Here is a 24,945-nt window from a genome sequence, read left to right as displayed (position 1 = left end):
AGGACTGCACAGTGCGTAGTTCTCACAAGCATCTAGTCCCTCCTACCAATGAAAATAGTGAAATCCTTCCCATCAAATGTTTGGTTTGCTACTTGATCATGCCTTGAAATTTGATTTGCTAAAGATAATGTTTGATTTCCATGAGTGTCATTTTTGTCCCACGGGTACCACACTTGTGAAGCACTTCTCTCTCGCATTCATTGTTATCATGGCACCAAAGACAACTGCTTCAAGAGAGATCACTAAAATCAGTACTAGGGAAGTAGTTGAGTGAGTGTCAGTTAACTTTCCAATATGTAGACACTCAACTTTTTATAGAAAAGGAGTCATCACTAACATGGCAACAAGCCCAGCAACAGTAACAGAAGGAAGCAATCCAGTACAAGATCAGGGAGAGAAAGGTTGCTGATAGAATAGAGGGAGAACAAAGTTGTAGAGTGAAATTGGATTCAATCCTAATGCAAGAGGATTTGGAAAAGGAAGCAGAGGAGACAGAGAGCATAGTAGAGGAAGAGAGAAAAGCATAGCTTACATGAAGCAGAATTGAGGGCACTGTTACACAAAAATATCGTCACCATGATTATTTGCAGTCAGTATGGGTCTATCATCACTTGTACTGTCCTCCTAAGCAAGTCTCAGACCTCAGCTCTTCAAGTCAAGCTTTGACAATGGGAGAAAGACATTGAAAATCAACAAAGCTCTGGTTCTGCACTTTCTCTCACTGCTGCCTACGGTCCCGCACCCCCTGTTCACAAAAACTGCGGACCTGCTCGCTCTGTCCCTAAAGGAGTGGGTGCGGACCCCTGTGAAAGTCAAAAAGGCGCAAGTTTATTCTAAAAAACTCACTTTGGGTTAATTCTAGATGATTCTAGAAGGAATTTTGACGTGGATTGGTCGCTCTTAGGTGGTTCATGCATCCCAAAAGAGAAAGATCTAATCCCTTGATGAGAGGAGTTATCCCTTTGAAGGAGGGCTTTATCCCTTTGAAGGAGGACCTAGTAACTTCCCTCCATTACACTATAAATTAAGGCATTGGGCTGGTTGCTAGGGAGGTTAGAAGCTGAACATTTTTTAGGGTAAATGCTACTGGAATTGAGACTTCCTAGTTAAGCTTGAGAGGAGAGATCACATACCTTTTTGGCTTCATTGGGAAGAGAGTGAAACTTGTCAAAGTAGAGGAGACTTCTTGTTGGACCCTGGGAGGAGCTTGTACAGCATCAAGGCACAGGTTGTAAAGTTCTTCTTTGATTTGAATTAATACAATCAGATTCATTTTTCTCAACAAATTGTCTTATGTCATTTGTTTCATGAATTCCTTGATCATCATGTTAAGTATGCTTTATGATATTGGCTTTTCAGGTGCTATTTAATTTGTTTGCTTGTTTGTGTTTGCAGATTCACAACAAGGGAGCTCATTTGGATCAAAGGAGCGAGGCTTCCACAAACTTGCATTGGACCCAAGGTAGGCCTAAACACTTGTTTGCCTTTGTTTATAAATGCATATTTAGAGAAAGATAGTTTTTGATTGGCTTGCTTGTCACTAGATATCATTAGATTCTAGGAAGGTCTATCTTGTCCGCAAGATCGACTCATTCCATGTGACAGGCACAAAAAGCAAAACAACAATTGAGGGAAGAACAGGAACAAAGGAGGAAATAACAGGAGGAGAAGAAAAAGTGGGAAGAAGAAGAAAGGCAAGATGCAATGTCAAGAGAAATAATGTCGATTCAATTTGAAGAGAAAGGATAGAACCAACCAGTAGTAAAGGGGGAGAGCGAACAAATGCAGGATCGGGAGCTTTCTCAGCAGATTGAAGACTTCATTGAATTTTTGGACATGGAGTTGGAACCAGAACCATAGGATGAAGATGTTGACCTAATTCCCAGTGCACCACAGGTCAACGTTCAATCTCCACCACCTCCAACCGCAGGGTTGACCTCGAGTGAGGAAGGGGACATAGTTCCTAGTTATGATGATCCGGTAATGGATGTGTATAATATGTCATATAATAAACTTCAAAAGATGATTGTACAAGCGTGGAGATAGCATTTTTTGAATGTTCATGCATCATCAGCATTCATTAGAGAAAGGGTGATAGTGGCAAATACCAGCAGGAATCCAAATGCCATTGTCGAAGCCAACTTGGACTTCGCAGGTGTGACAAGATCAAACACTCAGTGTTTGACAGCCAAGAGTAAGCAATTGGTACAAAATCTATAAGTTTCCCGGCAAGAGATAGAACATCTTCATGCAACAGCACATAATGTAGTCTCTGAACAGGTCTACTTGGGGGAAATAAGAGCAATGATAATTAGAGAAGTATCAACACTTGGAGAGACCATGTGGGACCTCTGTGAGGAGCTCATGACCATACATAAGGCAGTTGTTTGCTTCAATAGCTTGTGACAGCAGAGCAACGAATTTTTCAAGACTCTTAGGAAGGTGAAAACTTCCATCACCACCATGCAATAATCGACAATGCGATACAAAGGGGCAGTGCTTACTTTCATAAAGAAGATGAAGTTGCAGGAAGAGTTGGAGAAAAAAATATTTGAATGTTCATTCAGAAAAACAAGCAACTTGCCTCGTTCATTGGAAACATCCAGGCCTCATATGTATAGTTGTACAACAATTTGGATTTCCTAGTGAGTACTCACAAGATCCCATTAGTCAGCTCACTCCCCAAAGCTAAACGCAATCACCAAGTCAGGAAGGATATTAAAGAGTACTTGGAATAGTTGAGACAGGTTGTCACTAAGGAGGATTTAGATTTGAACACACAAAACATGCAGAACTACATTGATGGTCCTATCTTATCAAAACAATGTTTCTCCTCCTCGAGAAAGAAGTTAAGACTGGTACCAAATCATTGTACCCAGATGATATGGAAGCTAGAGTCTACTTCAAGCCTGAAACCATCATGCAGTTTGTAGATGTCATCACATAGTACCAAGCTTAGCATCGATATGTGACCAAGAAGCATCAAGTGGAAGTTGTCGAGCTAGAGTATTCCCAAACTCAAGAATCATAATGTCTTGCCTTGTTAGGCTGTCAAGTTGTCTCTACCCTTTTTTTTCCTATATGGGTATGAATGTAAAATGTAATAAGTGAAATTCCATGTTCCAATATTGTAATATGAAGAGTCATCATGTAATGTAATGTGTTATTTTGTAAATAAGGTTAAGATTCATGAGGGTAGTCCAAAGGTCACAAAGGGGAATTGAAGAGTCACCCCCTATTTTTATAAATAGAACCTCATAACTCATGTAAAGGTATTTTGGGAGCCAAGCTTTTGGATAGGCTTAGGCTTAGGAAAAGCTTGGGAGTATTGTGAAGAGCCTTGGCTTCCCTGTAGCATAGAGAGAGTATACTTCTTTGGAGGAGTAGGTGTTCTTGACTATAATGTGTCACTATTGGTGCTAGTGGTCATCAATGCTGTATGTATGAATGGAAATTTCACTTATAATAATAAAAGCAGAGCCAACACACTTTCATGCATATGTTGTGAATATAGTTGGACTATTATTGTTTTATTTTCAATGTATTTTATTTAGATTATGCTTATGCTTATGAAATATTTTGTTTGCATTTGTATGAATCTTGTTGAATGCGTGTTGTTGTATTAATTCATCACTTTAACTTGTGGACTATTCTGCATCTTAGCTTGTGATGTCATTTTTCTTGTGTGTTCCTTTCAAGCTGCGTACTATTACAGGATTCTAAGGGGTGCACTTCCTTTTCCATTCATGCATTGGAACCATCATGCATCACTCTTGATTCTCTGCAGGGTCACACACTTGTTCTCACCCAAAATTATCATACTTCCTTCTGCATGTTTTCGCAGTCAAGGAATAACATTACCACCTATTGTTGGGAATCCTAATCCAAATGATGTGAGCCTTGAGGTCTAGTTGGGAATTCATATCAGGGATATCCCCTGACTGTTGGTGGGTCCAGCACTGTCAACATGAGTAAATTAATACAATGTTCAAAAATAACTCTAGGGCTATAAGGAAAAGAGGTAAATCCAACCAAGGTTTGGTAAGCTCTTCACCTTCTACCTCAACCATAAAGAATGAAATAGGAAGCATGTTAGAGGATTTTAAAAGTGAAATGTTACATACTTTTACCTTACAGATGGATTCCATGCAGATCAAGAAGAAATGTTAAGAGACAGAGAGGGCAATATCCATATTTTTCCCTAGATGCACCAAGAGACACTCTAGAAATGATTTTCCATTGAATGTAATAGAAGTATGCTTTATGTGTGAGGAAAATCATGCAGCTAACAAATTTCCATCTCTTCCTAGTCTTAAAGCAGTGTATCAAGGAGAAAAGGGAGACATGGAGCAACTTTGTTTTATCGACCAAAGGAGGCCACAAGGCCCTAGACCATATCAGCAAAGTATGCAAGGTATACACTATCCTCATTCCTTCAATTCAAATAATAATGCACCTTTTCAGTCTTGGTATCCTCCAAAAAAATCACCATGGTCCATGCCTTCAACTTGGTTCTATCCTCCTCCTCAACCTATCATTCCACCTTTCTAGTCATATCAGCCCCAACCTCCTTAATGGGTTGATCCCTCAAAAGGATGGAGGCCCAAATAAAACTGACCACCTACCTTAATGCCTCCTCCTCAACCACATCTACCCGAAAACAATCCACCTAAGAAACCCCAAATGTCTACTCAACATAATATAAACCCAAACAACAAGCATGCCCAACAAGTATACAATGGAGAAAATTCTTATCCTACATATGCTATGAAAATCCAGGAGATCATCCTTGGGTTTGGGAAAGTAATTCCTAATGATAAACCACCTTCTCCAATAGAATATCCTAAATAAGAGAAGGAAGAAAGTAATCCTCAAGCCAATCCACCTCCCTATTCTAATATGTTGGTCCATCCCAAATAACACACCCCAAAAGAGGTTGAACTTTTGGGAGAACTAAAAAACTTGAGTGTTAAAATGCCTCTCCTATAGGCCATCAAAGATTTTCCCATAGATAATAAATTCATCAAGGAAGAGTGTTTCCAAAGTCCATGAAGGAAGATGAGAGATGTCACCATTATCAATGTTGTTCTGCAATTAGTTGATCTAATTCTTGGGAAGGACATATCCCCAAAGTATCTAGATCTTATTAGCCTGGTAGTGGATTTACATATTAAAACATTGTAGTCCCCAACACACTCACTGATATAGGGGGTGAATTCAATGTCATAGCGAGGGAAACTGTGCATAAGTTGAACCTCCAAGGGGCCTTAAGGAAAACCACAATTATGCTGCAACTTGTAGACAGATCCATAGTAACACCAGATGGTGTCATTGAAGATGTTATGGTTTCCATCATTTCCTGGGAGTACCCCACTACTTTCCTTGTACTCAAACCTAATTCAAAGTTCAATGGGTATTCTCTCATCCTAGGGAGACCTTGGTTAGTTATTGTTGATGCTTATATCATTTGTAGAGATGGGAAGATGAAAATCAAGAATGGAAAAATCATAAAACATCGTTTATTATACCCCAATACTCAGCCCCTTATTGAGTATGATTTTCCTGTGTGGGTAGATGAGGAAGAAGCGGAAGAATTATACCAATCATCCTCCTACTCAATTTGTACACTATAAGCCACTATTGGAAGCAGGCAGCTGGATGAAGATAATATTATTGATAATTTTCCACAAAACAAACATCCTGTTGTCATGCAAATTAATGAACTAAAATAGGATCCTTTAGGGAATCCTGAAAATATTCCATGGGAAGAATTACTCATTGTTGGTTTTGATCAAGACTATGTCAAAATTTTGGAATTCAGCCCATTCAAAACTCTAAAAATTAGCCCTTTACTTTTAGCAAAACAAGAGGAACAATTGTTCATTGTCTTAAGGCGTGACTTGATGCCTTTGTGTGGTATTACAAGGAAATGAAATGGGTCCATCCCTTAATCAGTACACATCACATATACATCAAATAAGTCCACAAACACGTTCACTAGACCCAAAGAAGGAAGGACCCTGCCCTTAAAGACATAGTTTAAGAAGAATTACATAAATTGTTAGATGCAAGATTCCTTTACCCCATTTCAGATAGTGAATGGGTATCACCTCTTGTTATTGTGGCAAAAAATAATTGAAAATGGAGATTTTGTGTTGATTATATGGAACTTAATAAGGCTACCAAGAAAGATAATTTTCCCTTACCTTTTATTGATCAAGTTGTGGATGGTGTTGTAGGGAAAAAGTTCTTTTCATTTCTGTATGGTTTCATTGGGTATCAAATCTAAATCAGTCCTGAAGGCTAGGATAATACTACCTTCACATGTCCATGTGGGATTTTTCCTAAAGGGTCCTTCCTTTTGGCTTGTGTAATTCCCTTGCTACCTTCCATAGCATAGCATTGAGTATCTTTGTTGATCTTGTTCATGACTCAGTTAAAATTTATATGGATGACTTCACTCCTTGTGGATATGCATTATAAGAATACCTCTCGAACTTGTGTAATGTTTTTAAAGTATGCATTGAAATTAATCTCTAGTTAAGTCCTGAAAAATGTGAATTTTTTAAGAATATAGGGATTATTCTAGGCCACTTCCTCCTTAAGGAAGGGATTCAAGTTGACCCTAACAATATTGACATTATTAGAAGAGTCATTGTTCCTTAGAAAAAAAAATGGATGTTATGAACTTCCTAGGACTAGCTAGATATTATGGAGATTTATCAAGGATTTTATAAATATGGTCTCACCTTTGTTTCGTTTGCTAACAAAAGATTCAGATTTTTGTTGGACAGAACAGTGTCAAAAGACATTTGAAGAGCTCAAGGAGAAGTCAAAAACTGCATCAATTATTAGGGGCCCAAATTGGGCCTTTCCTTTTCATATTCACACAAATGCATCTGACAAAGTTGTAGGGGCAGCCTTAGGACAATTGGAAGGTAAATTGCCTTATGCTATCTATTTCATCAGTAAGAATTTTTCCAAGGCTAAACTCAACTATATAGTCACTGAATTAGATCTCTTGGTTGTTATACATTCCTTGAATAGGTTTATATATTACATAACATGGTACCAATATTTTGTGCACATTGACCATACAACCATTAATTATTTAATGAACAAAATTTATGTCAATGCTAGGATTATTAGATTGTTATTTCTATTACAACAGTTTGATCTAACCATTGTTTACAAGCCAGAGAAGGAGAATGTGGTTGCAATTTTCTTGTCTAGACTAACCCTGCCTGCAGAGAGTGAGGAGATGATAGATGATCAACTCCTAGATGAGCACCTCTTCACCATATCATTTTTTTCACCTTGGTTTGATGGCATAGCAAACTTCTTAGTTGTTGTACAATTTCTTCCCAACCTTTCCTCCAAGGAAAAGAGAAAAATTGTCAAGAAGAGCACCCCTTACACTTGGATTGGGGGGAACATTTTTAGATTAGGACCAGATAATATTTTGAGATGTGTAAGTGAATATGAAGTATGTGATATCCTTTCAGCATGCCATGATGGACCCTTTGGGGACCATTGTGCTTCCAAGAGGAAAACCTTCAAGATTTTCCAAGAAGGATACTATTGGTCTACCCTACATCAAGATGCCAAGAGGTACACTACTCAATGTGATGAGTACTAGAGGATGGGTAAGCCCACACAAAAGGATGAAATGCCACTACAACATCAAGTGGCTCTTGAATCATTTGAGAAGTTTGGCATGGATTTCATTGGACCTATTGACCCTCCATCTAGACAGAAGAGGTATATTATTATATGCACATATTATCTAACAAAGTGGGATGAAGTGAAAGTAGTCAAAGAAGCAACAAAAAAAAAATATGGAAGAATTCCTAAGGAGATAACATCTAAAAATTTGTTTTCCCAAGGGAACTAGTCATTGACCAAGGAAGTCGATTCACTTCTAATTTGATAGAGGGGATAATTAAGCAACATCACATTAGGCATAGAAAATCGACCCCATATCACCCTCAAGAAAATGGGAAAGCGGAAGTGACAAACAAATAATTAGAAGGAATCTTGACCAGTGTTGTTGGTAGCAGAAAGAAGGATTGGGCAGCCAGACTCATGGAGGTCACTTGGACCTACAATACTACCTAAAAGAACACTATTGGATTCACCCCCTTTGAGCTAGTTTATGGTAATAAGGAACTATTGTCCATTGAATTTGAATATAACACCTTGAAAATGGTAGCACAAATTGATCTAGAAATAATAAGAGCTCAAGAAGAGAGGTTGCAACATTTTAATTTCCTTGGTGAACTTTTGTATGTAGGCCCTTATGCATACTGAAGTGGTGCAATTGTAGAGAAATATTTGGCATGACAAGCACATCAAGGAGAATACCTTCCAAGGAGGTGGTTGTGCCCTCTTATATGACTCCATATTCAAGGAATTCAAAGTAAAACTTATGAAAATATGGTTGGGCCCCTACCTAGTGGAAAAAATCCATGACAATGGTTTTGTTCAAATCCAAACAATTGATGAGGAAAATATACCACTTCTGAAAAATGGTTATAAGTTGAAACTCTACAAGAAGCCCCTCTCAAAGGAGGAATTTATTAGTTTAATTAGCAGAGAAATGAATGTGATTGGGAGCCTGGAAGCTCTCAATCTATTCAGCCCTTGATAAACAAAGAAGGAAGGAAACAAAAAAAACAAAAAAAATCAAAAAAATGGGAAAAAAAAAATCCCCAGGTGAAAACCTCCATGAGGCAACCAAAGAGTTTGAAAAAAATAAAAAAGAGAAAAGGAATAAAATATCCCTAAGTGAAAACCTCCTTTGAGGCACCTAGGGAAGTACTAGTAGGTTGAAAACCTCCTTTAAGGCAACCTACAAGTCTTAATAAAAAAAGAAGAAGAAAAAAAGAGTAAAAAACAAAAGTAAAAGGAAAGAGAAAAGGAAACCTTACATTATCCATTATAAAATTTCTATAGGTACAATAGAGTTCCAATGACATTTAAATAAGGTCAGCACAGTTAGAGAAACAACATTAAAATTGACCTTCACACATTACCACCCAGATCTTTGTGTCCACTCTATCTATCCCATGACCATTTCCAAGATTTTTACATCACTACTTGTAATCGCCATGGGTTAGAAGTTCATGTAATAAAGTTAATAAAGGAAAAATAATACCAAGATCATGGGACACATATTCCAAACTGAATGTTTGGCAAAAAATCCTAGTGGCTGTTCATTTTGGTTTATTATGGCTAAGGGAAATTGGCAAAGGCATTAGCAAATGCTTTGGAAAGGAAAAGTGGAAATTATTGGCATTTATTTATGAAAATAAAGGAATATAGAAGAGAAGGGAGATGAAAGGTCACAGGTTTGCATGAGGAGGAAATTGAAGGAAAACTAGAGGAAATTGAAAAAAATAGAGGCATCAATGATAAAAAGGCTTATGGGGATCAGTTCATAACCTTTTGTCAATTTGGATTTGGAATTATTCTCAGAAAGGAGAAGAGCACCAAGAGGAGAAGGAAAGAAAGAAAGAAAAGGAAGGACAAGGAAAGCAAGGATCAAGCAAGGAAAGGTTGGATCAAGCAGCTTCAATGGGAAAACTTGCAGGTAACAAGTTTCATGTATAATTTCCTAGTTGGTTTTGGTAAGCATGGTATATGCATGTGTGTATTTGGTTCGTTTTTTGTCATTGGCATGGGTTTTGTCAGGTTTCAACAGTGGTTTTAGCCTTTCCTTGCAATTTCCAAATAGCCATGGTGTTGGGATTAATTCTTGGTTGAGATTTGGATTGTCCAAAGGTTTTGAATCTAGATGAGGTGATCTCTTGAAAATACCAAGGGTTAGAGGTGGAGATGGTTTTCTCTAGGAAGCCCTCAACAGGTGGGTAGAGACAAGAAGATTCATCAAGGGATGGTGACAAAATTCTGAGGCATCCAAGCTTGGATTTGTTTTGTGATCTTGAGACCAGTTTAGGTGAGATCACAATAGTGTGAGGGTGGAGGTGGTTTAACCTCTAGATTCCCTTGGTTATTTATGTATTTTTGAAAGGAGTTCGGATTTTCCACAGTGTTCATGTTTTGTAGTCGACGTTTCGAGTCTGCAACTAGACTCATCATCAGGACAATAATGTGAGGAGAAAAGAAGGTGATTTTTAGGTATAAATATGAAACCCAGGATGTGAAGACCAATGGCCGACACTTTTTCTTAATGATGATTTTATTTATTTTAAGCTTTATGATTTTACATTATACCAATTTTATTTATTATAAGCTTTATGCTTTTACATTATACATATTTTTAATACCTACCTTGCAATTTATTTTTAATTATTCTATAAAAATTACAATTTTATATTTTGTCTTATTATGTCATTATGCCTTATAATTAAAATTTTGAAAATTTTTATTTATGGATTATGTAGATTACATAAGCAAAATGAAAGACCACCTATACAACAGTGGTAGCTACAAAAAGCTAGAAAAAAACCCCATCTCCAAAATCACAAACCTCGTAAAGAAAGCCATTAAAGAAACAAACCTTGATGATAAAATAAAAAAGAGATTGACACCTAACAGCGAAATCACCCCCAGGATCTATGGAGCCCCTAAAATTCATAAAAAAGATGTTCCCCTAAGACCCATAGTCAACACCATAGGGTCTCCCACTTATGAGTTAGCAAAATACGTCGCTAGCATTCTGTCCCCCCTTGTAGGTAAGACTAGCTCTTACATTAAAGACTCCAATCAATTTGTAAATCACATAAAAAACACCAAGCTAGAACCAGGAGACAAAATCGTGAGTTTTGACGTTGTCCAGCTCTTCACCAAAATTCCCCTAGATGATGCTATTCAGGTAGTCAAAGATGTGGCAGATCCCCAGACCGCAAAATTAGCCGAAATCTGTCTCCGCTCAACCTTCTTTTCCTTCCAGGGTGAAATATTTGAACAAACTTCAGGCGTTGCTATGGGATCTCCTCTCTCCCCCATCGTGGCAAACCTTTTCATGGAAAAATTCGAGAAGAAGGCACTTGACTCATATCCACTAAAACCCAAATCCTGGGTTAGGTTTGTGGATGATACCAGTGTCAATTGGCCTCATGGCGAGGAAGAGCTAAACAAGTTCCTAGATCACCTCAATAGCTTGTCTGAAGACATCAAATTCACCATGGAAGTTGAAGAAAATAATTGCATTCCTTTCTTAGACATCCTCCTCATTAGGGAGAAGGATGGTTCCATTGGTCACAAAGTTTTTAGAAAGAAAGCCCATACAGATAACTACCTGCATGCCGACTCTCATCACCACCCCGCCCAAAAAATGGGGGTACTACAAACCCTCTTCACTAGAGCTTATAGAATATCTGATATAAACCATACTGATGAAGAAATTTCCTACCTTAAAAGAACCTTTGCCAACCTAGGGTACAGCAAGGAAAACATATACAAAGCCATTCAAAAAGCAAAATCTGATAACAATAAAAACAAAACTAAAGACAGCCCAGCCTCCAATACCTGCCTTCCTTACATCCAAGGAGTCACTGACAAAATAGCCAAAATCCTCAATAAGAAAAACATAAAAACTGCTTTCAAACCCTTGTCTACCATAAAGCAAAGAATGAGATCTGTTAAGGATAACCAAGAACTACTTCAGCAAAAAGGAGTTTATATCATCAAATGTTCTTGTGGGGACCAATACATAGGAGAAACTGGTAGATCGGTTAGGATTAGACTCAAAGAGCATAGTGCAGACATTCGTAACGAAAGAACCAAGTCCTCAGCCCTAGCTGAGCATGTAGGTAGAACTAATCATCATATTTGCTTAGAAGACACCAAAGTCATTGCTAATGTAGAACACCATTTCAAGCGTAAAGTTAGGGAAGCTATTGAAATAATTAAACATCCTAGAAACCTTAATAGGGATGGCGGCATGGAAATTAGCAAAAATTGGAACCCCGTGCTAACCCCCGCTAATAATCTTAATAACAATGTTATAAATTCCTAACCTGCCATCATAAATTTATAAGCAAATATAAAAACAAATATAAATTGTAATAGATACAATAAACATGTATAAGAGAACAATTTTAGATATCTTAGTAAATAGCATATATAATAACATAGATTAACAACTATCAATAAAGCACACATCCATTATAATAGGTAAATAATAGAAAAATTAATAAGTATATATAGTAGAGCATTAATAAATATCATAATAAATATCAATCATAATAGATAACAATAAGTATATATAGAGGAGCTATAGCTAATACCATAATAAATAAAAAATTAATAACAATATAGATAATAAGGAGCATAATAATAAATATAGAATTAAAATAGCATTAACAATAACAAATATTAAATATAAACAAAAAAAGCATTAAATATTAGAATACTAATAAGAATAATACAAAATAGTCTTAAAAATTACAAAAAGAAAATTTTAATAACAAATTAATTAATTATAAATAGGCATAATAAATAACTTACATAACAATAATAAAATCTCAATTTAATCAATGAAGAATAACATCATAAACATCAACAAGCATTAACCATAATTAATAAGCAAAATGTAATTATAAGGCACATTAACAAAATAAGACAAAATATAATATTGTAATATAAATATAATAATTAAGCCATAAACCATTAATGGATGCTCAATAAACATTAAGCATCCAAACCATTAATGGTTGCTCATTAAGCATTAGGCATCTAATAAGAAGAGCATTAATGGATACAAGCATTAATAACATTAATAATAATTAAATGATAAAGCTAACATTAACCTCATCAAATATAAAAGCAAATATAATTATAATGGACATAATAAACATTTAAATTCATATGATTTATAAGAAGTCATAATAAATAACTTTCATAACAATAATAATAAAATCACATCTTTATCAATTAGGAATAACATCATAAATATCAATAAACATAAACCATAATTAATGAGAAATAAAAATTTTCAAAATTTTAATTATAAGGCATAATGACATAATAAGACAAAATATAAAATTGTAATTTTTATAGAATAATTAAAAATAAATTGCAAGGTAGGTATTAAAAATATGTATAATGTAAAAGCATAAAGCTTATAATAAATAAAATTGGTATAATGTAAAATCATAAAGCTTAAAATAAATAAAATCATCAATAAGAAAAAGTGTCGGCCATTGGACTTCACATCCTGGGTTTCATATTTATACCTAAAAATCACCTTCTTTTCTCCTCACATTATTGTCCTGATGATGAGTCTAGTTGCAGACTCGAAACGTCGACTACAAAACATGAACACTGTGGAAAATCCGAACTCCTTTCAAAAATCACACCACAGTAATTTGCAAACTAAAATATTTATGTATTGTTTTATCCCATGAGATCCCACATTCTTGATTGGAATATGGCGTGGGGGTGATTGGTTGAAAGAGATATTTGGTTCAGCTCAATCTATGGTCAAGTGGTACGTGGAAGTCCATGACTTGGTTGGATTTTTCATATGATTGATAAGAGCTCTTCCCTTTTGTAATTCATGAGTAATTATACTTGTTATTATGTGGCTTTAATGGTTGTTCTATCATTGTTATTTATTTGGTTATATGTTGGTTATAAGCATGGTTTTATGACAAATTTAAGTTATGGCTCTTATCATGTTTTTACTTGTAAATGATTAGTTAATGAATGCATGACCTAATAGGTGTTATTGCAGCTATTTCTAGAGGGAATCGGACCTTCTTGAGGTTTCTCACATAAGTTTTAGATCTCTATGTTCATATATGCATTCATGACCTGTAGATTTCATGTTCACCATGTGTTTGACGAAATGATTGTCATGGTTAGACCATGTTAGTTCAAGTCCTTGATTAAGTTTTATCTTAGAGGCTTTTTCCCTATGTCATTTATCATTCTAGAATTTCTTTTCAAATTCAGGGTAGTGGTTTGGAGACTACCTTGAAAAAGTGGCTCAGATATCATCGTCGTTGGCACAGAACTGGGTAAAAAAGACTGCAATCGCTCCCTTGCAGGCTTGTGCATACGACTGGAGGGTTACAGTCACATTCAGGTAGTGTTATGTCAGCATTTGGGGGTCCATATCAGTGAAACAGAGGTTTAACTCAATGTCTAAGCACCTGGAAGGGTGGTTTAGTTATTTGGGGCCCTATAGCTCCTAAGGGAAGTCAGTAAGGTCTTGTTTTGTTGACTCCATTTCCATAAGGTTATATAGGAGGTTGAGTCATGTCATAGTGACCCCCATCACATGTTTACCCTGGCAGACTAGTTAAAGTGGGTAGATATAGGAGAAGGCATTACAAAGTGGTATCAGAGCATGGTTCAATACTTGGACTAGATGGGCTAGATTCATGTCGTTAGGCATGGTTATGGATGCATAGTAGGTTATACATGCATCATGGTGGTCATTGTATGTATTTTATGTCATCATGATGTTATTGGTATGTTATTATGTTGATGTGTTGGTTGAGATAGAGCAGGAGATGCAGATCGTTAGAGCGAGGCTGCAACACTAGACCTTGGGGTAAGAGTGTATTGTCATATAGGTTTGTATGTTAGGTATGCAAGTATGTTGTTTAATGGTTGTTATATACATTATGGTTATGTATATGTCTGTCATTCTATTATTGTTGTGGTTACATACATAATATATGATAGTTTCTTAGTGCGGTCATGTTCACGTGTGTCGGTTAGTCATGCATGGTAGTAACTTATTGTTATATGCATTGTGGTTGTACACATGATGATTATGTCATTGAATTTAATATCTTTGATGTTATATGTATCGTGTTAATCTAGATTGGCCTGTGCAGTTTCTTATGGTTATGATATTCATGTATGAGTCGATATACTAGTGATATTTTGTCATACTAATCTGGATTGACTTGTACAGATGTGATAGCCTCCCTTGAGATACATTGAGGTATGAGTTTGACTATGTCATCTATTTAGTTTATCTAACATGTTATGTTTATGGGTTGTTTGAATGTTTGATTAATTGCATGATATGAGTATGTGTCTATAATATTACATGAAGAAATGATACTGTTTTCAGGTGGTTGTACTAACACAATATGTGCTACGATAGCTGATATATACTTGAGTGAAATTGGGTGCTAGTTGTAGTATTATGACTAATTATTGTGAGTTGATTATGACATGCTTGTATTCTTGGTAAAGGTTGCTTTCAAGTTAATAGACATGTTGTCTTGATCTTTGGAACATGCGTTAAACACACATGGAATGTGGACAGCCAAATAAGATAAGTATTGAATGAATTTATTAATAACAATGATACACATTTATAATACATTGATATTATTGTTGGATTCATATTTCAAAGTCTCTTGGACTCCCTTTGATTGTTCAGCACCCACACCTTAACCCTTAGTAGATTAGGTGTCCAACATCCCCCCCCCCCCCCTTAATTCGAAGGGGTATATACAATTCTAAGAAGAGAGCTATAATACTAAAATACAACAATGCATGACAGAAATAAGCTGAAATTTCTCTATGAGATGATGGAATAAGGTGGGAGAAATCAAGGTCTCAACCGATAGTGGTTTAAGGATGACCACCAAAACTAGAACGCTTAGTGTAGTTATCGAAAATCTTCCAAATCTGTAAAGAAACTGAGGTTTTCTACTAGAGGAAGTGTCCCTAATGATTTGAAGAGGGAGAATTTCAACCTAGAGAAATGGAGGTCTACAAACTGCGGTGGTTTAAGGAAGGCCACCAACCAAAGGAACGCTTAGTGTGATTCTAGAACTCTTCCAAATCTAGCAAGAAGCTGAAGTCTTATGCTAGAGGAAGTGCTCCTTAATGCTTTGGAGAGGGAGACCTTCAAACTGGAAAAAGGTAGGTCTATAAACTACGGTGGTTTAAGGAAGGCCACCAACTAAAGGCATGCTTAGGGGCTTCTATATCTCTAGCTAAAACTCTAAATCTAGGTATGGTTGTCATTGGTTGTAGGCTTAGGAAGTAGGTTCAGGTTGTGGCTCAAGCTCGCTTGATTTATCTTTGAAATTTGTAGATGACCATCGATTTCCCCCTGTCAGAGACAAGGTGGGAATATGGAGAAAACTCAACTTTAAGACTTTTTAGTACTCGTGCACAATTTATGTGGTATAAGTGAGATATCTTCTTGGTTGTTGAAGCCCATTGCCAAGAAGTGATCCATCCAAGGTGAATCTTTGTTCTTGCAGGAGGTTTGTTTTTGAAGCATCTATTTGAAGAATGAGTTTACTGGCCACAATTCTTGCATGGGTGAAGATCAAAATAGTGATCTTTCACATTGCCAACTCGGTCACAATGTTGGCATTTCATGATCTGTTATTTGGGACGAGGCTCAAGAACAGGTGAAGATGAACTTCAATAAAGAAACCCGACACTTTAATTTTTGATTGGCTTGGTATAGTCTAGAGTGTGAAGAGAAACCTCCTTATCATATCCAAGACCTATTTTATTTTTGTTGTTGACAATCTCTTCCCAAGATTTGATGATTGGTTTGGGAAGTGCAAGCTGAATTTTTCATCTGCAAGCAAATTTTCTACTGAAATAAGCACATGATGGGATTCAACCTCAATGTCACTGGTTTTATCACTTGTTGGTTGTTGATGGGTGTCATGATGCTTATTATATTGTAACTCATCTTACGGAAGCTAAGACTCCAACTACAAAAACTCTATATTTTCTTGTGCATTTTGCAAGAAAGTTCGAATGTCAAAAAGAGTTTCCGTACTGACTTTTACCATCACATGAATACTGGAACATATTAGGCTATTCAATAAATTTAATGCATCATCAATTTGATCCATTTCATAACAATTCATCAACTACAAATTCACTTGTTTATGAACAGGTATCTCACACAATGTCAAATAGTTGCAACTTTAAATAATATAAACAATCTCTAATGCTTATGAACACTATGCACCAATATTATTAACACCTAGGCTTCCAAGATCACTAATAAAAGTAGAAATCTCACTCTGCAATACTTACTGAGCTTGTGGTAATTTAGAGGAGCATCAACATTATACTACTTAGAGAATCTTTCCAGAGTATCAAATTTGAAAATTTAGCTTGTGTGCAGTATGGTTGCAGATAGAAACCTGAACTCTATCGTTCCCTTGGGCTTCGATAATACAATAACCAATGTTGAGATGCAAGCTTATAAAATCCTCCAGCATATAAAATTTCAAAGTGTTAACGAAATCTATCAAAACTTCAACATCAGGACTTGAATGCTCATATATATAGACGCTTTGACTAGAGTACGAACCAATATTCTCTTAACAAAGTAGACCTCAATAATAGAAAAAACACTCAAGGAATTTCATGCATATTTGGTGGATATTATTGAAATGTGGCAACAAGAATATTCCAATTTTAATTTTTCCTTGAATTAAAATTGTGAATTAAAATCGAATTTAGTCTCACCAGCTGCTTGGAATTAATTAATTCATTCATTATGGATTAATTATTTGGAGAAATTCAAGTTAGAAGTCTTTCTAAAGTTGTGCAAGAGTTATCCCTTAAATTAAGGAGATAAGATTGAGTTATATTTGAGCTGTAATTAGTTAACTCAATTTACTGAGTTAAGTCCAGTAAAATTAGTTCCAAACTGTTTGAGGAACTAATTGTGAGTTATCAGTCAGTTGATGCATGCATGCACTCAACTAGTGTACTCCAGATAACTAAAGATTCCCTCATCAGAAACTCATGCATGTCTATTCTGAGAAAGACCTAGTTGAGCTAAATGTCAAGGACAGTGTACTATCAGTTGCATGTGTTTTCCTATAAAGGAAACTCATGCATGCAGTCAAGGTAAGGTTCCTTGAGGATTGCACAGTTCTGACAGGGTGTAGGATCAGTGTGAGAGATGAGTCTTCCACTTGGTAACCACAGGACCACCCAGGAGAAAATGTGCAAGGAAATAGGAGCTTGGAGGGTAGAGGAGAAGGCTTGTGAGAATCTTTGATTGCCTGTGAGCATCCAGGAGGATTGTACTGAGAGCTGGCTAGCTATGAGAGCTAAGGCTTTGTATAATTCTGATGTATTTCCACCTTGTATGATAATACAGATAGTGGGGTTTTTAACTGAGGCTTTCCCCTAAGTATTTTCTATGTGTAATGTGCATTGATTCTTGTTCTTTTGGTTATAAGTGTTCAGCTCTGATTAAGCTCGATATTTAAGCTTCCGTAAATTGATAGTAGAAGTAGATTATAGTATTTTGCTTTAGTATATTGCATTATCGGGTTAATCTACAGTCAGATTTTCTACATGGTCTTAGAGGTCGATTTGTAGAGAATTTGTAGAATTTCCACATGGTATCAGAGCTAGTTGATCTATAGAGAAATTTCTACATGGTATCGGAGCCAAGTTTATCGGAGCTAAGTTTATCGGAGTTGTGAACAGTATACGAGGAAGAGAACTCGAAGTTTCAAGTTTGGGGTTGCATGTGCAAATCGAATTCTTATCATACTTCAAGGTTGGCCAATGGCATTTTATGGCTTGAGACTCGAGTATGCCTTGGAAGGTAGCTCAAATTACATAGCATGGAAAGATCGCATGGAGGCTGTATTAGAAGAGAATGGCTTGTGGGATTTCATTGATCAAGAAATACAAAAGCCAGCTTCAACTAATGCACAAGAGAAGCTGACAGATTGTTGGAGGATGCGACAGAGAATGTGGGAGCACCATTTTCTCAGCGCAGACAAAGGAGGTCACCTGATAAGTACACTAGATACACGGCCCTTACTGGGGAATGTGTTGAGACCGAGCCATCTTCCTTTGAGGAAGCCGTGCAGCAGCCGATTTGGGTTGATGCTATGGTGGAGGAGTATGATTCCATAGTTTGTAACATTGTTTGGGATGTGGTTCCAAGACTGGAGAAAAAGTCAGTTATGAGTTCCCGTTGGCTTTACAAGGTAAAGCAAGTTGTTGATGGTAGTGTAGAGAATCATAAGGCAAGATTGTTGCTCGTGGCTTTTCACAGGTCGAGGGGATTGACTATGATGAGGTTTTTGCACTTGTCGCAAGGTACTCATCTATCATATCTATGTTGGCACTATCAACACAGATGGGTTGGAAGATCCATCAGATGGATGTGAAGACTGCATTCCTCAATGGCGAGATTGAGGAAGAGGTGACATAGAGCAGTCGGAAGGTTTTGAGACCTTGATCGTGAGTCACATTTGTTCCGACTCAAGAGAGCATTGTATGAGCTGAAGCAAGCACCTCGTGCTTGGTACACTAGGATAGACAACTACCTCACCGAGTTGGGCTTCACAAAGAGTGAAGCGAATGCGAACCTGTACAGCATCATGGTGGAAGGTACGTTGTTGATCATCGTTCTTTATGTTGATGATCTCATATTGACTAGTGTTGATCAGTTGATCATGTCTTGCAAGGAGGACATTGCAAGAGAATTCGAGATGAAAGACATGGGTATCATGCGTTACTTCCTTGGTATGGAAGTGTGGCAGAAGGATGGGGATTTGTTTGTGTCTCCGGGCAAGTATGCTAATGAGATACTCAGAAGATTCCACATGGAGAAGTGCAAGCCCATGCAAACTCCTCTAGCTAGTAACTGGAGGAAGGAGGATGCTACTTCAAGAGAAGTAGTGGAGGCGACTATGTACAGGCAGCTTGTGGGTTCACTGATGTTTTGGAAGGTGGCAAAGCATGTATTGAGATACGTCAGAGGCACATCTCAGTATGGATTATGGTACAAATGGGCAGAGGAAGTGAAGCTACAGGGCTTCACTGATGCAGATTGGGCAGGGATTCCATCAGATTGGAAGAGCACATCAGGAGGGATTTTCAACCTTGGGTCAGTAGCAGTTTCTTGGTACAGCAGGAAACAGAGGTCGGTTGCACTCAGCTCGGCAGAGGCTGAATACATGGCTGCAAGTCAGGCAGCATGTGAGGCCATCTAGATGCAGAAAATCCTAGTTGGTTTGTTTGATCAGAGGATGGATCCAACTATGATCTATTATGATAATCAAAGTTGTATCAAACTCTCTGAAAATCCAGTATTTCATGATAGGTCCAAGCACATCGACATCCGGTATCACCATCTCAAGGACTGTGTAGCGAGGAGGATCATGTTGCTGCAGTATATTTCGACAGAGGAGAAAGATGTTGACATTTTGACAAAGGCATTGTCAAAGTGTAAATTTGAGTTCCATAGAGACAGGATCGGGGTGGCAGATAATCCCTTTCTTATTGAGAGGGAGTGTTGAAATGTGGCAACAAGAATATTCCAATTTTAATTTGTCCTTGAATTAAAATCGAATTTAGTCTCACCAACTGCTTGGAATTAATTAATTCATTCATTAGGGATTAATTAGTTGGATAAATTCAAGTTAGAAGTCTTTCTGAAGTCATGCAAGAGTTATCCCTTAAATTAAGGAGATTACCCCTTCATTAAGGAGATAAGATTGAATTGTAATTAGTTAACTCAATTTACTGAGTTAAGTCCAGTTAAATTAGGTCCAAACTATTTGAGGAACTAATTGTGAGTTATCAATCAATTGATGCATGGATGCACTCAACCAGTGTACTCAAGATAACTAAAGATTCCCTCATCAGAAACTCATGCATGTCTATTCTGAGAAAGACCCAGTTAAGCTAAATGTCAAGGACAGTGTACTATCAGTTGCATGTGTTTTCCTATAAAGGAAACTCATGCATGCAGTCAAGGTAAGCTTCCTTGAGTATTGCACAATTCTGATGGGGTGTAGGATCAGTGTGAGAGATCATTCTTCCACTTGGTAACAGGAGGATCACCCAGGAGAAATTGCGCAAGGAAATAGGAGCTTGGAGGGCAGAGGAGAAGGCTTGTGAGAAGCTTTGATTACATGTGAGCATCCAGGAGGATTGTACTGAGAGCTGGCTAGTTGTGAGAGCTAAGGCTTTGTATAATTCTGATGTATTTCCACCTTGTATGATAATACAAATAGTGGGTTTCTTAGTTGAGGCTTTCCCCTGAGTATTTTCTATGTTTCATGTGCATTGATTCTTCTTCTTCTGGTTATATGTGTTCAACTCTGATTCATCTCGATCTTTAAGCTTCTGCAAATTGATAGTAGAAGTAGATTATAGTATTTTGCTTTGGTATATTTCATTATCGAGTTAATCTACAGTCAGATTTTCTACATGGTCTTAGAGGTATATTTGTAGAGAATTTGCAGAATTTCTACGTGGTATAGAGCTAGTTGATCTATAGAGAAATTTCTACAGATATCATAGTTCTTGAAAAAATGTGTTCCATGTGTTCATTTTCCCATTTGGCACACAGTTGTAACCCATATATCGAATGGATCTCACTGGGCTCACTTGATTTTAAAACAAGAGATCGGTGCCTCAATACCTCTAAATCTATAACTAACATTCCCACCTCCCACCTGTTTTCACACCTTAAGTTGCCTTAGTAGAAACACAATGATAGAATTTACTATACAACAGTAGCAACAATGGGGACTGGTAATGAATTTGCAATGTTCGAGAATGATGAGATATAGCAGGTGCAAAGCAAAGTGTCATGTGGATGCAAACCTCACCTTGGCAAGATATATGAACACCACAAACCCAAAAATAGTTTGGTGTTAATCTATTTCTGAATGTATATCTGAATTGCTTTTATAATGTGACAGAGAACAATTGTTGCAGATATATGATATCTCAATAGGAAATGGATGCATCCCACTAGGAACTAGAACTCGACAATGATTCTATGCACTGAGTAGAGTGGTATTTTCTTGAGTATCGTGTGCCCTTCTGTGAGTTGTTCGAACACTAGACTTCTTACATTTCCAACTTCAAATCCCTGAAGGATAAACTTGACGATCACAATGAGGCAGAGGTGTTTACCCAACGTTCATTAGAAAGCCTCCACTATCGACTAAAGCTAAGAGTCATTGCGGCCAAGACCATTGAATGAAGCTAAGAGTCGTTCCTTGGAAAAGAATGCAATTTTCACCTACTACACATCATTATCTCTAACGAAACGTAATGTCCAACCTCTATTGGCACATTAAGGGTATGAAATTCAAGTTCTTCGCTCTCGCCCAAACTCCCAGCTCCTCAATCTGGAGGCAATCAATGATTGCAAAGAAGAGGATATTTTCCAATGTATGTTGTTCAACAATTTCGACGTGTTGTCCAAATTTGATAACAATACATACAACATCAACATCTACCATACATACATCCAGTTTAGAAATAGGAGTCAAGTATCACTTGAAGAATACCGACAGTCTTCCCCTTCATCATCTTGCATTGGACTGTGAATACGATAATGGAGGTAGGGGGTTCACACAGTGGGAAGGCCTCTCAAGCGACGTCGAAAGGTAAGAATCACAAACAAGTATGTCAAACAACACAAATGAGTATTCTCAGCTTTACTGTCATGTGAACTATGAGAGTTCTAAGAGGGTCCAGGTCAAAACTTTGGTCGAAATCACTGACTTAACCTTTAAGCTTGGCTGGAAAAGGCCTTTCAAAGTCTAGAAGCCATCAGGTTCAAGTTTATATCCTTTCAATGACCTTTCAATGATACACCTTTCAAAATATATATTTGTCCTTTCCAAAGAAAATGCAATGACTTTACTAAGCTCTATCCTACAGAGTCGTCTAAATATGCTTTTGCAAACAATGATTTGACTTACAACTAGTTGTTGGAGGATATGGTGGTCTAGGCCGTGGAGGAGCAACGTCAAATTGTGCTTTCCACAAGCAAGAAATACTTTTTTGTCGCTATGTGGTGGGGTGGAACGCACCACCAAACCATGATCACGATTTGCAGAGTTCACTATACAACATACCAGTCACCATTTCACCACACCATACGTTGCTCCCTTCAATCACCCTTGCACAGAATTTTCAATGCAGAATAACTACACCTTCAGTTTTGATTCCAACACTCAAAAATTTACAGAGATTCCACGTACAGGAAATTAATTGGAGACACCAGCACTCAATCAGGAGTTGTTTAGTATGTGAGGGATGTAGAACAAGCAACCTAACATTCACAAAATAGAGCAGTCCAATCATTTTGGTTGGGAAATTAATGTGACAAAGACAGCAACATAAACTTTCACTTTGACAAGAAGAGCACAAATAGAAATTGACCTGTATAAAGCGAAGAGGTGGCAGAAAAGTATTTTAAGAACTGTACATGGTAGGGACGTTCTGACACCTTTTAATTGAGTGAGGATGGATAGCACTAAATTTATTAGCACCAGGTCTAATTAAATTTATATGTTGTCATTTCTGAGTTGCAGGCACCACAAGCTAATGAAGACCACAAAGCCAGTGGTTGGGCAAGGCCACAAGAACAGTGGCTCAAATTAGATCGGGGCCAACAATCGCCCACTCTGATGCCATTATAAACACACATGGAATGTGGACAAGCAAATAAGATAAAGCTTGAATGCATTTACTATTAACAATGATACACATTTATAATACATTTATATGGTTGTTGGATTCATATTCCATCGTCTCTTGGACTCCCTTTGATTTCTCAACTCCCACACCTTAACCCTTAGCAGATTAGGTGTCCAACAACATGTGACTAATATGTGTGAGTAGTTGCGGGGCAACATGCTTGGTATTAGAATGGCATGATAATAGTTGATTTTTTATATAACTAACATATGGGTGAATGTGATAGCATGCAATAAGACTCAATTGCATCAAGGTAAAAAGATAAAATAAATAAAGGAATTGGGTGAGAATTCCTTTGGCTATGTTTTGAAACTTCAACTCCAAATGAATGGATGTTTTTCATGAATATAAGAAGTCTTCTTAACCTTGATTTAATCTAAAATTATGTGGATATGTGCTATATTCATAAACATGTATTTGATAGCCATAACAATTGGTTTCTAGTTATAGTTGGATTTGTTAAGGGGATTGGAGGCCCTTGAGTGATGGAATAGATGTGTTTAGTTAGAAGGAAATGTGCTTGGAACATCAAGGTAAGGTAACTGGTATATTGTTATCTTTACTTATACACTGACAGTTATGTGCTTATGGCAGTATGATGCAGGGGTTGCATGGAAAAAAAGACTGCCATGAAATCTTGAAGAAGGCTTAGGTTGAATTTTCCTTTGGAAGCATTGGGAATCCATGGGGAATGAGTAATGGTTTTTGTTGTTATTTTTGTGCTTTTTTGTGATTTGTTTGTGTTTTACTTGCGGTTTTGATTGTGTCTGATGGATAGCCATGCCACTTTGTTTGTGGTATCGTATTGTTATTGTTGTTTCAGGGTTTCTTCTTGTTTATTCCTTGTTCTTTCCTTTTATGTTTTGAGAATCTTGGGAATTGGTTGGGGAAAGAGGAAAGTTAATGGAGCTTAGGGAGAGATGAATGAAACCCAACAGGTAATGTAATATTTGGATGAAGCCTTATGCATGAGTAAAGGATAGTTGAAGGCAAGAATGTGACCATAAGTGGATTGGTTGGGTCCATTGGTTTAAATGGGTGGTGGTAGGACAATCATGAGGAAGGTAACATGAAAGGTAAAGTAAATGGGATTAAGGTAACAGATGCATTGGCAAAGTTAGGAACTATTGTTCTCAATGTTGTGCATGTTGTGCATACATAAAGGGAGTTCTCTTAACCTATACCTTATGATATCTAGTAATTATGTTGGGATCATGATTGTTTTATGCCGATACAACATACATACATAAATGTATACATATAACTATTAGCATAAAAAAATCATGATCCCTAATGACCCTGTTAGACAATGACATTCATATTTTTTTATGTTAATGTTTATATGTATACATGTATGTATGTATGTATGTTCTTGTCTAACATGGTTGTCATGGATCATTCTTATGGAGGAATGATTGCTTAGGTAGGTGAATGGCATGAAGGGATTCCTGGTTTATGAGAAATCAAGTGGGAAGACTAGCCTTC

This window comes from Pinus tabuliformis, chromosome 8 (assembly GCF_031772625.1).
Source record: "Pinus tabuliformis cultivar Carrire ecotype Pingquan chromosome 8, CPIR1, whole genome shotgun sequence".
Classification (NCBI taxonomy): Eukaryota; Viridiplantae; Streptophyta; class Pinopsida; order Pinales; family Pinaceae; genus Pinus; species Pinus tabuliformis.
This window is presented reverse-complemented; position numbering follows the sequence as displayed.